The sequence below is a fragment of the Parasteatoda tepidariorum genome, chromosome 4 (genome assembly GCF_982258835.1).
Source record: "Parasteatoda tepidariorum strain Cologne lab strain chromosome 4, Ptep-v5.0, whole genome shotgun sequence".
Taxonomy (NCBI): domain Eukaryota; kingdom Metazoa; phylum Arthropoda; class Arachnida; order Araneae; family Theridiidae; genus Parasteatoda; species Parasteatoda tepidariorum.
Window position 1 is genome coordinate 88,004,329 of NC_141758.1, and position 15,897 is coordinate 88,020,225.

Consider the following 15,897-nt stretch of genomic DNA (forward strand, 5'->3'; position numbering starts at 1 on the left):
GTCCCTACGCAGACTGATCCAAGTGGTCACCCACCCGCACACTGACCGTAGCCAGTGAGGCTTGACTTCGGTGATCTGCTGGGAACCGAGTCTTAATGATCAGTCCACTGCGGGACGAAAAAAATTTAAAATAAAAATAAAACAGTAACCGAATAAATTATATATTTTATCTTAATAGAATGAAGAACTAAATCTGCAAAACCAAATCAGTGATTATGTAATAAAAGAATTTTGAGATCTTTCAACTGAATTCTTTTTAATTTCTAATGTAAAAATTAAAAAAAAAATGTCGTAGCAGTCGTTTGGAGTAAATGAGCAAAGCGAGCAGAAGCAAACCATCCTTGCATTTTACTAAAAAAAAAAAAAAAATCGCAATTTTTTTATTAAAAACATTTTTTTTTCTTCTTGAATTTTTAATCACGCTATAGTTACATTTGAACTAATTTACAGGTACATTTGAACTAATTTACAGGTACATTTGAACTAATTTAGTACACTTATTAAGTTCAATTTAATTAAAACACACTAATTAAATGACACTAATTAATTGTAATAAAAGTTAAAATAAACTTGAAATCAGTTTCGTTAATAAACAAATAATTCGCATGAGTTCGCCATTGTTTTGAAAAAAAAATCAAACATAAAAAAAAACTAATTTCAGCACAATTTATCATACATATCTTTGTTCTGACATAGTTATTTACCATCGACAATAGTTGGATTTAGTTGCGAAAATTTAAACGAAGGCAAAAACGTAATGGCTTTCACAGCACAACGATTGTAAACGAATAGCAGAAGGACACGGGTGACATCAGTTAGTGAATAATAATTTACAATCATAATCAAGTGACTAGAATTTAATATCTATTTTTGCAACACGCATGCTATTATAATGAGTCTACTTATTTGTTCACTCTCCTAATTTGAATTTGTTTCTCATTCTTTTACAAATCGTTGCCCCCAAAAGTTATTTAAAAAATTTCAAGATGCTAAGAGACAATAAGATTTTATTTTTTTTACCTATTCCATTGATATTTGTCTCAACATATATTTAAATATATTTTCCTTCATTAATAAGTCATTGTCACTTCTTTTCGCTTCAATTGCTCTTCGGTTCTTTAAGTTATAACAAGTTTTACACAATCAGCGCAAGATAGAATTTTAATTTTTTAAGGTACCTTTTCATTGAGTTATATAATACGTTTTTTTTATTCGAAAAAATTGCTAATGTCGCAAAGTTTGCTTTTATATTATCAATTATTAATTAGCCATCGAATTATGAAAAAATTTAAGAAAAGATCAAACCATAAACACTGAAATAAACGTTTCAAAAATGTTCAAATGATACAATGTTCCAATTTCTCTATTTTATAAACTAAAGAATATATAATATCTAACGTTTGTCTCATTACTAAAATATTGTTTTCAGAACGCTATAGATTTTTTTACGATATTTTATTTATAAGTGGCTTTTAATTACGCTTCGTTTAAGCAAAATGTTCTTAAAATTTTCACACATTCCAAATAAAAAACTGTAAAAATAGATCCTGTATAAAAACCTAAAACCAAGTAAATTAATTTCATAAAAAATTAAAAAAATAGTGTACAAAATAAAAATGCAGAATAAGACATTATGACATTCAATTTATAGACTGTTAAAAATTACAATGTTAAAAAAATTAATCATATCCATATTTACAGTTTATGCAATTAAACTATACCCATATTCTATGCCTGGTACTTCGGAAATGATTAAAACATTATTAATTTAAAAAATATTAAAAATTCCCGATTTTTATAAATTTGTCATGAAAAAATTTCATTTACACGTTTATTTAAACACAAATGAAATGAGACAGCATTACACCTTATCACAACTTTATGAGACAGTATTGCATTTTCGCCTAGGGTCCTTCGTAATGTCATAAAATTAAAAAGCTATTCGATGAAACAAACAATATGAAATATAATATTTTCGTAGAAATAACTAAAGAAGATTCAGATTTCAAAAGTTATTGATTCCGTTATTACATTTTTAGTTATTTTACGTAAAAATTGAAGATTTATTTCTTTTCTTTTTTTTTGCGCTACGTAATTTAATTTAGATAGGCCATTATGATTCTTTCTGCAGCCCAGTCTGTAAATGAGTTCGGTCTGTTTCCAGGCGGCCCGGTTTATCCCATAAAAATAATTAACTGCACTCAGTATCGTTCGGCCTGATGCTGTTGCTCGAGGTGAATTCATGATAATCAATATTTACCACAATTAATCGATTTTCTTTGATATTTATCTATTCCGAGGGTCAGTAAAAAAAAACCTTCTACAGTATCAATATTAAAACTGCACACTTGTGAAGCTGTTCGATTCTGTACCAAATATATTAATCGTACCTATATTAGTACGTTTGGCACCTATTAAAACTCCACCATTTACCATTATTGAAGTAATTATTGCAAAAATAAATTAAGCAATATTGGAGTCATTAATAGTATGGGGATTTTTACGCTTTTGCTGAAATAATTATTACCATTTTACCATCAATTTAGCTTTTTAGTACATTGCTTGTTTTTTTTGTTTCAGTTAGTACCTATTATCAAAATTAATTAAGCATCATTTACGTCAATGATAGTTAGGTGATTTATTAGGCTCTCTTGAATGAATTAGTAACATTTCTCCATTAACTTTACTTTTTGCATAATAGTAAGTGTTTAGAACGTAGATAGATTATTTTTTTTAATTTCAATTAGAGCAGATTACTAAAATTAATCAAGCATTATAGGGGTCAATAGTAGTATGGCGGATTTTTGTGATTCTCCAATAATAGTGCTTTCCAGTACACAACTTTCTTTATTTTATTTCAAATACCGTTCATTTAAAATAATTTAATTTTATAGAAACAAATTTTAAAAGTGAAGCTATAAACAAAATTTCAGATAACTGTGGAAATACTATTTTGTTGACGTTGTGCCCCTTTGATATCATGTTCATATCAGTCATAGAGTTCATCTGACATAACAAAATCAGCCTCTGACATAGAAGTCAGAAGCTGATCTAGATCAGTGTTCCATTATCATTTAATCAATTTTCGCTTGCACTATTCCTATTGGACGATTCGTACGACTCGACGATTGTGAGAAGATAGGTAAGTGAAGAGCGAGCAATAATTTTTTTCTTCTTTTTTTTTAATGAAAACTATACAAACGATGCAATCTTAAAAATATTTGAAGGGGAAAAAAATGTCTGCAGACTAGTTCCAAAACAATGAAAAAATTCTTTTTTTCAAACGTCTTTCCCGAACGATCGAATTAAAATTTTGATCGGTTTTTAGGATCGGGGGTGGAAATAGTCCCTTTCAACCATTGTCCAAATTTTGGGACGTTGGCTCAAATGATTTTTGAATTATTAAAGGGACAGGCACACAGATAAACTCTTCATTCTCTTATATGCAAAAAGGGTCACTGGTTGAGTCATTACTGTCTTTTTTTGTGCGAAGCCGGGAGAGCTGTATTAAGATCACCGAACTTTTTTTTGCTTATCGTGAGAGCTGTAATAAGTTCACGGTCGTGGTCGCTCCTGTGTTGCCTTGTAGCAGTCGAGTGTGTGCAAGCCGACGTTGTGTATGATCGAGATGAGACTGAGCAGCAACAGTGCGAGGAGTTGGTTAATGTCGCAGTCGCAAATAGCAAGTCAATGTGGTTCAGTGTGGACCATCCATCGAAGTAGGCGTGTTCAGATCGAAGTGGCCGTTACTGTCAAGATAGGCGTGTTCATATCGATGTGGGCGTTTCTGTCAAGGTAGGCGTGACCGAAGGTCATCAATGTGGGGCTAGTTGTTATCGAGAATGTCAACCGTCATCTATGAAAAGGTACCCCAACATAGAATCGAGTTAACATGTCTTAAATACTAGTGAATTGGTATTATATATTTGTAGTGGCAGATACTCTACACAGTGGCGTAGCGAGGGGTGGGCAAGGGGGGGGCATCATGCCCCGGGCGATACTCACAAAGGGGCGCCAAATGGTCCGCAAAACAAAAAATTGCTGGATAATTTTTTTTTATTATAATTAATTTCTGGAAAATATATTTTAAATTAGTGCCAGTGTAATATAATAAATGTTAATTCATAAATATCATTCATAATATTTAATTCATATTAAATATTATATTAAATTCATATTCATATTAAATGTATTTCAATATTTAATTCACGTCCTTGTCATCGCGCTCTGCTTAGAATAAAAATGAAATGTTATTAAATGTTATATATAAGTTTAATGTCAGCATAAATTATATTGTATATTTCACTATGTCACTACCTTTCAAGTTCAAGGCATTCTTGGTAAGTAATAAATCAAATAAGATTACTTACTACATCTACTCGACAATTCTATTATTAAGTGAATCGAGTATGAAAAGTTTTGTTAACAGAAAAATTTTTTGTTCTCATATTTGTCACCACAGATTCAAAGTAAATTCATTCATCTTCTGGCATCTACAGTTCGAAATCAACTAATAAACGATATCAAAAGAAATAAATATTATGGACTTTTGTTTGATTCAACTCCTAATATCTCTCATCGAGAACAAATGTCCCAAGTCGCTAGGTATGTAGATGCTGATTTTATCAATAAAAAAGTTTCCATCAAAGAATCTTTTTTGAGTTTTATTGAAATACATGCTAAAGATGCAGCTTCGATCGAAATATTAGAGAAATTAAATTACGATGAAATTTCATTAACAAACTGCAGGTCAAAATGTTACGATAATGCTGCCGTGATGGCAGGTCACACATCTGAAACGCGATGGAGAGCCAGACTACAAGCGGTTATCGTTATCATCTATGGGCTAGAGAATATAAAAAAACTAATAGAAAAATTAGTAGAGCACACTACCACTACAAGTGACAACAGAAGTGAAGCTACAATTCTGTTGCAAAATATACTGACCTTTAGTTTTATAACTTTAGTTCATTTCTGGTATGAAATCTTAAGAAGGATTGATCGTGTGCAGCTCAGATTACAAGATCCTAGAATGAATTTTAGAGAAGTGTTCCATGATCTTGAATCATTAGCGACTGAACTAGCCGAAATTTGAGACAAGCTCTGTAAAGAGGCAATAGAAAAAGCAGAGTCTCTTTGTGAAAAATGGGATATGGATACAACAATACGTGCCTGGAGAATTGGCTATGGTGATCTTTCCGTAGAAGGTGAAATTTCTCGCGTTATGAAAAGCACTCTTGATCGTCTCCAACAAGAAATGTGTACACGATTAAGTGACCTTAATTTCAAATTTGGATTTCTACTAGACGTTGAAAATTTATTAAACAAGGATAATGTTGATAACGACCTTGAAAAAAAATTTAAAAAATCTGGGTGAATTTTATAATACAGATTTCAATGTAATAGAACTTTTTATCAAAATATGTGGCAGCAAAATATTACTCCGCAGTAGAAAAGAAATTAAATCTAAAACTCCATTAAAATTTCTTACTTTTATAATCAATCTCGAATGGAGAAGATGTTTTTCCAAATCTGAGAGCGGCATTTCAAATACTCCTGACTATCTCAGTATCAATTGCACGCTGCGAACGTTCATCCAGCAAATTAAAATTAATTTTGACAGATCGCCTAAGTGACCTAGCATTTTTAAGTGTGGAAAGAGAAAAATTTTAAATGATCAATTTTGATGATATTATTGATACATTTGCTTCAGCAAACGCACGGAAAATTTAGACATAGTAATTAGTTTTATTATTGTATTATAATCATATGATTATTAAATATATGTATTTCCTTAGAGATAATAAATATTTACTTTGTTATTGTTTTAAAACTGCGTGTTTTTAAAATATTTCTTTATAAATATGTAAAATAAATAATAGGTATCTTTTGAACTAATTCTAGATGATAATATACATTTCAAAATCTAGTCTAGTTCTCTCAACTACATTTTTTGTCTCAAATTTAAAGCCTAGCTTGAGTCTATGACTTTATTTATTTTACTTTATTTATTTATTAATTTGCGAGTATATTTTACATATAATATTATGTGGTTTTCGAATGGGGGGGGGGGCGCTAAAAGGGTATTGTGCCCCGGGCGCGAGTTTGGCTTGCTACACCACTGACTCTACATATCAAACATTTCCGGTGAAAGAAATAAAGAACATTCTGGTTTCAAAAGTTATTTATGCAGTTATTACACTTGAGTCATTTTACGTAAAATGTTATTTATTTTTACGTAAAGTAACTAAATTATTATTATTTTATTTTTTCTCTACGTAATCTAATTATGTCTATTATCTATTAGTCGATTAGACTATTATGATTATTCTGCTGCCTAATCTGTAAATGAGTTCGACATGTTTCGAGGCGGTTCGGTTTATCAAATAAAAATAATTAACTATAATGAGAATCATTCGGCCTGATGCTGTTGCTCGAGTCGTTGCTGATGTCGTTGTTTATAAAATATAAAGTTACTAAAATTGGGAGTAAATATATCTTGTTTAGTATGTTAATCGTAACAAAATGAACGATTTCTTACCTGGATTTGAAAAAAAAAGGCCATTGCACTTGAAAAAAATATTTAAACTCAGAAATATAAAATGTCTGACATAATAAGAAGTAAAAAATGAGAAGTAATTTTAGTTGTTATTAATCTATAACGATAACCTAATATTGTATAACAGTTCAAATTCGATACGGTTTTTTACATATCTTGAAACTTCTATGTTTTTAAAAAAATTTAATATAAATGTTATGCTTTACACCTGGAAACATCTAATCTATTTCTTTTATTTTCTTTTCATTTCGTGTAAAAAAAATTTCTGTTACTATTGACATCAAGCCAAGCGTGTGAGTAGTTAAAATGCAAAGTTTGAAAAAAAATTTTTAGACCTAAATGGATAAATAATCATTACTTAAAACTTCCAAGATGAAAAGAAAATTGACGAATAAAAGCACTTTAAACTGCGATTACTTTCGATCAAATTAGAATTTCGAAAGATATTGAAATTATAACAACTATAATTGAAAATGGACCATTCAGCATGTCAAAATTTCAACTCTGTAGTTGTATTTCAGTGGGCAGTAGATTGGCCGAAGTCATTTTTTAAATACAAGTTTAACAGTTAATAATTCTCTGATTATCGAAGGTTAATGTTTTTTATTCCAGTGTATTCTCTGTACAGTTTTTTTTACCATCTGTAATCAATCATCATTTAAAACATTGATAAAAACGTCAAACACATCATAATCATAATATAAACATCAAACACATCGTCAAGCATCTATACAAACCATCGTAATTTCGAATTTCAAAGCCTTGTAGTTTTTGTGCAGAAAAACAAAATGTAACTTAAAGTCGATAGCCTTACTGACCCAAAAAAGCGGCGGCCCTTACAATTTTTAAATCTAGAGAGATGACATCAGTGTGTAGCGCAACTGCCAGCATAGTAAATTATACACCAGACAAGTTCTGGTACCCATCAATCTAAAGTTGGGAGGGCTTCACGCCACCGCTGAAAATTGAACCCCAGTCCTTCCTAATAACAAAATTTAAAAATGTGTTTTATCACTCAAGTTCTTAGCTCTTACATTATTGTTAATTAAAATGAAGTTAAAAATATTACAAATTTAATCTATACTTATAATAAAACGAAGAATTTTGAGTGTGTCTGTATTTAAGATTACGAGAAAAACCGTAAGCAATCAACATGAAGCTGAGTAAACAAATTACGAAGTCAGAGTTGTGATTTTTTTAATTGTGTTTTTAATTCAGAGACATTTAAAAAATGGAATTTGTTCATTGGCTTAACGGTAGCCATTGTTTTTAAATAAAATATAGACTATTCAGTTTTATCAAATATTTTAAAGATAACATCAGTGATGTTTACTAGTAGGTAATATTTTTAAGCGATTATGTTGTTGCAATCTAGTCATTGTTTTATTGCAACAATAGTTTGTCAGTTGAATAAAATTTTAAAAGTAATTTTCAATTTTTTTTTTAATAAAAAATTCGAAACTATTTTCTTCTTCACTTTAAACTTAGGGGACAATTGCCATAAAGCGTGAATATAAAACTGCTAGTTCAAAATGTTTCTAATATATTATTCTAAATTAGAATAGATTTTTTGATTTAAGGGTTCCATAAATAGTCCTTTTATATCCCTTATAAGTTTGATAGATAATATCCTTTTATAATATCCTTTTATAATATATCCTTTTTATAAGTTTGATAGATTTACTCCTATTTTAAATTATTCGTAAAATCTCAAAATTTCCTTACAATTAATAAAATTTGTTTACTTTAATTTTAATTCAAAATTCAAATTTTTTCAAATCAGATTAATGAAATATTAGCAATTTAGCGGCATTTTTACGAGAAAAGGCTGATCAATTTTGATGCTAGAAAAAGAATTCTAATAAGTACATTCAAACTATTTCTGACAACAAAAGAAACCTTGAGGTATAAATAGAAAAAGTTTTTTTTTCCCTCACCACATGAAATTAAATGATCAATTGTGCAGATAGTCTGCAGCTAGCTATTTTATGCGAATTAAATATTCCTGAAATAGTTTCAGACTCTTCATTGTTTCGTCAGAAGAACAAATAATAAGTTTATGATAATTGGATAAAATAAATTATTTCTCTCCTAATTATTGCAACGAAAAAACTTTTTTCTTCCCTTCTGATCCTTAATTTTAATCATGTATTTAAGTACTTATTTGTTTTAATGACAAAAGATAAAAAATGCGCATGTAAAAAAATACCAACATTTATTTAATACTATATTTTATTTTTTATGCCATGAAATATTTTTAAAAAAAATATCTTATCGTAAGGCCTGGCACTTTTTAGGGTGTTAACATTACTTTTTGTTTCGCTGTTCATAAACTATAAAACTTAGAAATGAGAAATTAATAAGACCCGCAGAAAAACATGCAGAGATTACAATGAAGTAAAAAAATAGTTTTTTAGAATTATTAATAGTCAAATTTGTTGGAAAAAATACCATGCGGGCCGCTCTACAGACCGCAGGAACAAACACAGAGTTGAAATTTGGCATGCTGAAAGGATCATATTTGTTTATGAACTTTTCATTAGATTTTTTTTTCTGAAATACTAATTTATTTGAAAGTTATTGCGATTTTAAATGCTTTCTTGCGAATATTTCTCACCTGCTTTTTGTTGCATTTCATTTATCTAATTAAAAATAATAAGACTTAGAAACTTTAAATAACGAAGGTTTACAGAAGAATGTAGAAGGCTTGGCGAACAAAGAGTATCCTTTGGCCAAGGTACAAGGAGTTCCTTCGAAGGAAAAAACTCACGTTTCGATTATTAGTTCAAAAATAAATAACTGTTGAATTTGTAGTTAAGAAGAAAAAAATTTAAAAGAAAGGCCCATTTAGAATTATAATTCTAACGAGACCTTTTTTTTCTTTGATCGAAATTTGATTTTGTTCGAAAAATATTACAATTTTAAGTGTTTTTTTTAATTGTTTTTTTTTCAATTAATGATTATTTAAATACAGATTACAGAATTTAAATTTTAACTAAAATTCAATACATAAAGAACTTTGACAATATCGCAGACATCTCTGTAAAATATTTAGAAATTTATATCACAGTACTTCCGTGCGGCAACACTTATACAGTGAAAACATTTGATTAACATATTGTATAAAACTATTTAAGTTGTTATTATTGGAGGTGGTGTAGAAGAATTAGAAGATTTAAATATAGTTGTGCTCTGTATTCGGTTTGGTTACCATTAAAGGTTGTTACACAAGTTAAATTTTAAAGGTGACCTAGTTCGTCACCAAATGCGGCTGGTAAGAGATAAAATTTATATTCATAGGAAATAAAATAATAAGCAATAGTTTATTATTAGCATGTTATAAATTAATAAAAAATCATGCTGTAGATAAAAAAAACAAAAATTAAGGTTTTAAATTAAAATAATGCAAAAATTAAAAACTAATTTAAAAAATATTTCTAATTTGCCTTCTAAACAATATGTTTTAATTATACCGATTATCAATCACTTGTTATTTCATGGATTTGGAAAGAAATTTCTGATTTTTAATTTTTTACTAGAATTACTAAACTTTTATTAAAAGTGAGTAAACTTTTCAGTATGGCTAACAGACCTTCCATTATAAAGACCGATAAGTCCTGTTTTTATTCCATAGACGATATGCTTTTTATCACCTATTAGAACATCCACATTGAACCCTTCATTACAATATAATATTCGAATTTAATTCCATGTTTCTTTCTTTCCATAAATAATAATTTGAAAACTATTGTCAAAATTTTGTTCACTTTCAAAACAAAATACTTCCATTAAACGAAATAGTCATTTGATTTAGCATTATAGTGTCTGTTTTTGTTTGGACCACAGAAAAACATACCAAGAGTTCCCACTCTAATTCTAGAGCATGTAAAAAGGCAAAACGTTTTTTGTTCCGAAAGCTTGGCAGAATAGTAACTCTCTCAGCAAATTAATCTCAGTGCCACGTTGCGGTAAAAAAAAAAAAATCACTATTTAGATTGCAATGGTTATCGTTTGCTTTGATTAATTATAATTGGGTATAATATGAAAAAAACACAACTACTTCGATTTAGTAGGAACAACATATGACGCAATGCTAAACGAATGGAATTTAGTTGTTGTTTATTTAGTTATTGTTATTAGTAGTTGTTGTTATTTGTTTTAGTTGTTGTTGTTTATTTAGTTGTATTTAGTTTCAATAACTTTTCTTTATAATGCAATAAAATCTGGCGAGCAGCTATTTAAACGATCGAACACTTCGTTTGTTTATTTGTGGCTTGAAGTTAGGCTCGCAGAAAATGCCGTTCATGGGTTAAATTTAGTAGGAACAACACAACCTGTGACGTAGGCTATATTATACCCAATTGGGTATAATGTGAAAAAAAATCACTACTACTTCCACGTCGAATTTTTTTTTCTCTAAGAATAACATTTGCCTTTTAGTTTAATTAATAAACTGAGTTTTAAATATGTTTACTATATACATAAGCTTAGATAAAACAACAAAATCAATTATTTAAAAAAAAAAAAAAACTAGACTAATACAAATTGAACCTGGTGAGCAGCAGCGACTTATAACAACACACTTCGTTTAATCTTTATTTGTTGCTAAAAGTCAGGCTCGCAGAAAATGCCAATTACTGGTTAAATTTAAGGCTCCTATACTAATTCAGCGGCTCTAGTTAAATTTAGTAGGAATAATGTGACCAGTGGCGTATGTTATACTATACACAATTGAATTAAGTGTGCTGTAATCATTTGATTTTGTTTCATTTTAGTTGCATAAAATGCTTGGATGTTTGATATGAAGTCAAAAGTACATCTTGTATTATGATTTATTTCACATATTTTAATTTCTCACCTTTTTTCTTGTTCTTAAAATTATTTTAGTGTTGAGTAAAATACATATTTATGAGGATGAAATTTGTAAGGATCATTAATCCTTTTAAACTAATAGAAGAATAAATACGGATAAGCATTATTAATGTAATATTTTTTCTTTTCTCTGTTTATAACAGAATTTATCATGTGATAGAATTAAATTCGCAGAGCTAAAATTTAAGGTAAAAGATGTGTAATTGCTTAGAAAATTTTATGTTACTACACAGAAACAAAAGGATTTTTATTAGCACTCTCTCTTTATCAATATCTTTGTTCTGAATTACCTATTTTTATAGGAATGAAGCAAAAACACAGCTTTATAACTGTACACACACATTAAAGTATTTCATTCGCTCATGCGATAAATGTAATCCTCGTTTATAATAAAATCGATCAGAAGTGAAAAGAAAGAATGACAGAGACAATAAATTATAAACCGTAGAGTATCAACTACTATACGAACCTACCTAATTAACTGTTTTCCTTTTAAGTCGCTAAAGGGCGAAACGGCCCGTTGGGCTAGCTAGAAGGAAGGAAAGCGAATCGCTCATGGTTTGAATGTAACGAGGTCGTTTACTCACGATTTTAATTAAAAAAAGAAAAGAAAGAAATAAAATTTCTAATTTTTGAAAAAGGCATTTATTACTTTTGCATGTCAGTATTAATTTTACTTGCCATATGTATTGCCCCTAATTTCTATTAACTAGTATTTACTATATTAAGGAAGTGAACAGGTAAAAATAAAGGCGTTTAAAATTTTTAGTAGCAATATTTGTTCAATTTAGCTTTGGTTAAGATGTGTGACTTTTAATAAAATTTGAACAAGTTTTAAGATACTCACGAAAACTTACGATAATAAACACAGTATCAGATATATTGTCGATTTAGTTCATTCTAAAATTTCTTGTTGAACTAAGTTTTCCAAAATCATTGATATTAACAGTTTTTTATAATTTATCTGTTTGATATTTTGCTTTTCTATAAATCACTGGATTCAGTAGCAATAGCGACAGAATCCTAAAAAAAAATATAACCAACTGATTAACCTATTTTTAAATTGATTTGAAATTGTAGCAAAAAGTATACAATAAACTTTATGACAAAGAAGAATAAAAATTAAAATTAAAATAAAATTAAAATTAAAATTAAAATTAAAATTAAAATTAAAATTAAAATTAAAATTAAAATTAAATTAAAATTAAATTAAAATTAAATTAAAATTAAATTAAAATTAAATTAAAATTAAATTAAAATTAAATTAAAATTAAATTAAAATTAAATTAAAATTAAATTAAAATTAAAATTAAAATTAAATTAAAATTAAATTAAAATTAAATTAAAATTAAATTAAAATTAAATTAAAATTAAATTAAAATTAAATTAAAATTAAAATTAAAATTAAATTAAAATTAAATTAAAATTAAAATTAAAATTAAATTAAAATTAAATTAAAATTAAATTAAAATTAAATTAAAATTAAAATTAAATTAAAATTAAATTAAAATTAAATTAAAATTAAATTAAAATTAAATTAAAATTAAATTAAAATTAAATTAAAATTAAATTAAAATTAAATTAAAATTCTTTTTTTAAAAAAAAAAATAATGTTTTTACTAAATTTAACAAACATATGTTAATGTTCAACAATAGTTTTTTTTCGGTACTTTTGTAGTTTTAGTTTTTTCTCTGTTTGTAATAACACAGTATCATGTTTCCTTTTTATCGAATTGAGTTTTATTGGAAATTTTCTTTTAAACATAGGCAAATTACAAGTGTCTACATTTTCATAACAATTAAAAACAGATAAAACAATACGAAACTTAGGATGAAAAAAACTCAAACCGTGTATTAAGCACATATTTTGTGTCGTAAATACAAAGTTTTTTTTTCTTTTCATTTTTTAAAAAAATTAACAAGTTAATTTTTATTACAAAAATTAAAAAAATACCTTTGAATTAATTCTTAGCACTAGAAGAAAAATCGCATATGAGCACATATTTTATAAAGTTAAAATTAATTTGCTTAAAAATACCTTTAATATCTTTCCAAACACGAGAAGAAATTGCGTATGAATATATATTTTAATCAAAACTAATTTGCTTAAACAAAACTAATTTGTTCTGAATATAAAAATTTGAAAATACATATAAAATCTCTCCAAATACCGAAATAAATAAATAAATAAATAAATGAATAAATCGCGTATGAACACTTATTTTGTGCAATTAATACTAATTTACTACAAGCTTCCAATAACAACATGAAATGACATATAAACATAAATTGTGTACTATCAAAGCTGTAATTTATTTAAAAATAAATCAGTTGCATTTAAATATGCAAATTTATAAATACCTATAAAATCTTTGCAAACAAAAAGGAAAAATTGCATATGATAGTATATTTTATAATGTCAAAATTGTTGTGTTTAAAAATAAACCACAAATACTTTTGACAATAAAAATTTAAAAGTAACTATAAAATTCATTAGGATTTTATAGTTACTTTTGGATTACAAATATTTTATAGTTTACTAGGATTTTGCTTCTAAATATGCAAATTAGTTTGGATTATAAATATATAAAATTATTTACATCATCCTTCTGCGGCACCAAAAATAATTATCGCAATCGACTTTTTATCAAATTAAATTCCAGAAGATACAGACCTAAAACATTGTTTTCTCACCTTGTTCATAAGACCACGTAAACTCTAAATTATTTTAAGCAAAATCATTTGATTGTAATATAAACATTGTTAAGGTTACTTGGTCAAAAGAGTTCTATTAGAAATTAGAAATCTAGTAAAAAGAGTTCGTTTGGAAATTAGAAATCGAATAAATAGAGTTTGGCTTGTGATTAGAAATCGAATAAAAAAGAATTTGATTGGAAATTAGAATGAGAATTTAAAAAAAAAGAGTTCGATTGGAAATTACAAATCAAATGAAAATATTACGATTGAAAATTATAAATCGAATATAAAAAGTTTGATTGGAAATTAGAAATCTAATAAAAAGAATTTTATTGGAAATTAGAAATCAAATGAAAAGAGCTCGATTGGAAATTAGAAATCAAATTAGAAATCGAATAAATAGAATTCGGTTGGAAATTAGAAATCGAATAAAAGAGAATTCGATTGGAAATTAGAATGAAAATTAAAAAAAAGAAGAAAAAAAAGAAAGAGTTCGATAGGAAATTACAAATCAAATGAAAATATTACTATTAGTAAATCGAATATGGAGTTCGGTTGGAAATTAGAAATCTAATAAAAAGAGTTCGATTGAAAATTAGACATTACATGAAAAATGTTCAATTGGAAATTAGAAATCAAATGAAAAGAGCTCGATTGGAAATTTTAAACATAAATAAACTGAGAGGATCTATGATTTTCGCTTTTAAGTATTAATTGCAAGGCTCGGCATCTTAATCAAAGTTAAAAGTAAATGAACAAATAAAAAAAATCTAGGACGACAAGGACTGTCGTCCTAGCATTATTTAATAAATTAACACATTTTACGCCGGTAATACTACAATAATTAATTTAAAAATAAACTAATAATTTTTAATTACGAAAATTTCATAATTAAATACCTGCGAAATCTTTCTTAGTACCAAAAGAAATCGTCGTCTCGTTCGATTTTTCTTTTTATCACGTTCGATCAGATTAAATTCCAGAAGAGCAGCATCCTCACACTCTTTCACAAACACAGCATATATTCACACCTTGTTCACAATTCGACACAAACTCTAGAACATTTCAAACAAAATCATTCGATTGTAACCAAACCACCGCAAAGGTTATTCGGTAAAAAATAAAGGAATTTCACAGTTCGTTTATTTAAATTACGATCGCACCTCCCCACGTGGTTGCTTAACATAACACTCGTCCATCATAATTTATGACACGTAAAAAAGTTCTCGGGACGAGTTGGGTGCTCTCGATGAGCTCTGGCATAACATGTTCCGCTATGTTGTTCTTTTTGGCTGCATCCTTGGTGTGTTCTTCGTCAAAGTGTCGCACCTTTTCGCCAAGGTACAAGAATTTTTTTTTTTTTTTAAACTTACTTTGTCTCGGCGATTTCTTTTTTAATTTAAGCCGCAAGAAGGCAGACTCGTGGTTAGGAAAAATAGAACTGGATTATTTGCTCCGATGATTTTCAGGCTTGATGTTCACTGTTCTGAGCAGCTTCATTACCTTTATTTAAGAACCAATAATGCATGCATGGAATTAGCTACAGTGGTTGGGGACGATGATGCATTATTATAATAGGCACGTGAACAAAAAAATTGGGAGTTTTTGTTGTTATTAAATCATTTTAAAAACTGCTAATCATGAAACGTTAGAATAGTATTTTTACTCTTTTTTTTTCCTAATCAAGTCATCGTTATTTAATGAAAACAATTTTAGTAGGACATGTCTAGCGAATATGTTGTTTTCCAAAGAAGTTGACTTGGAGTTTC

At 27.7% G+C, this 15,897-nt stretch overlaps 1 protein-coding gene across 1 annotated transcript in view; it reads right to left on the reverse strand.

Moving 5' to 3' along the window:
* LOC107454107 (uncharacterized) overlaps positions 1-15,897 on the reverse strand; it is a 70,644-nt gene extending 54,747 nt beyond the window's left edge. Inside the window, exon 1 of the mRNA XM_087161567.1 lies at positions 15,028-15,897. The gene's annotated coding sequence lies outside the window, so the exon portion shown is untranslated. The remainder of the gene's footprint in view (positions 1-15,027) is intronic.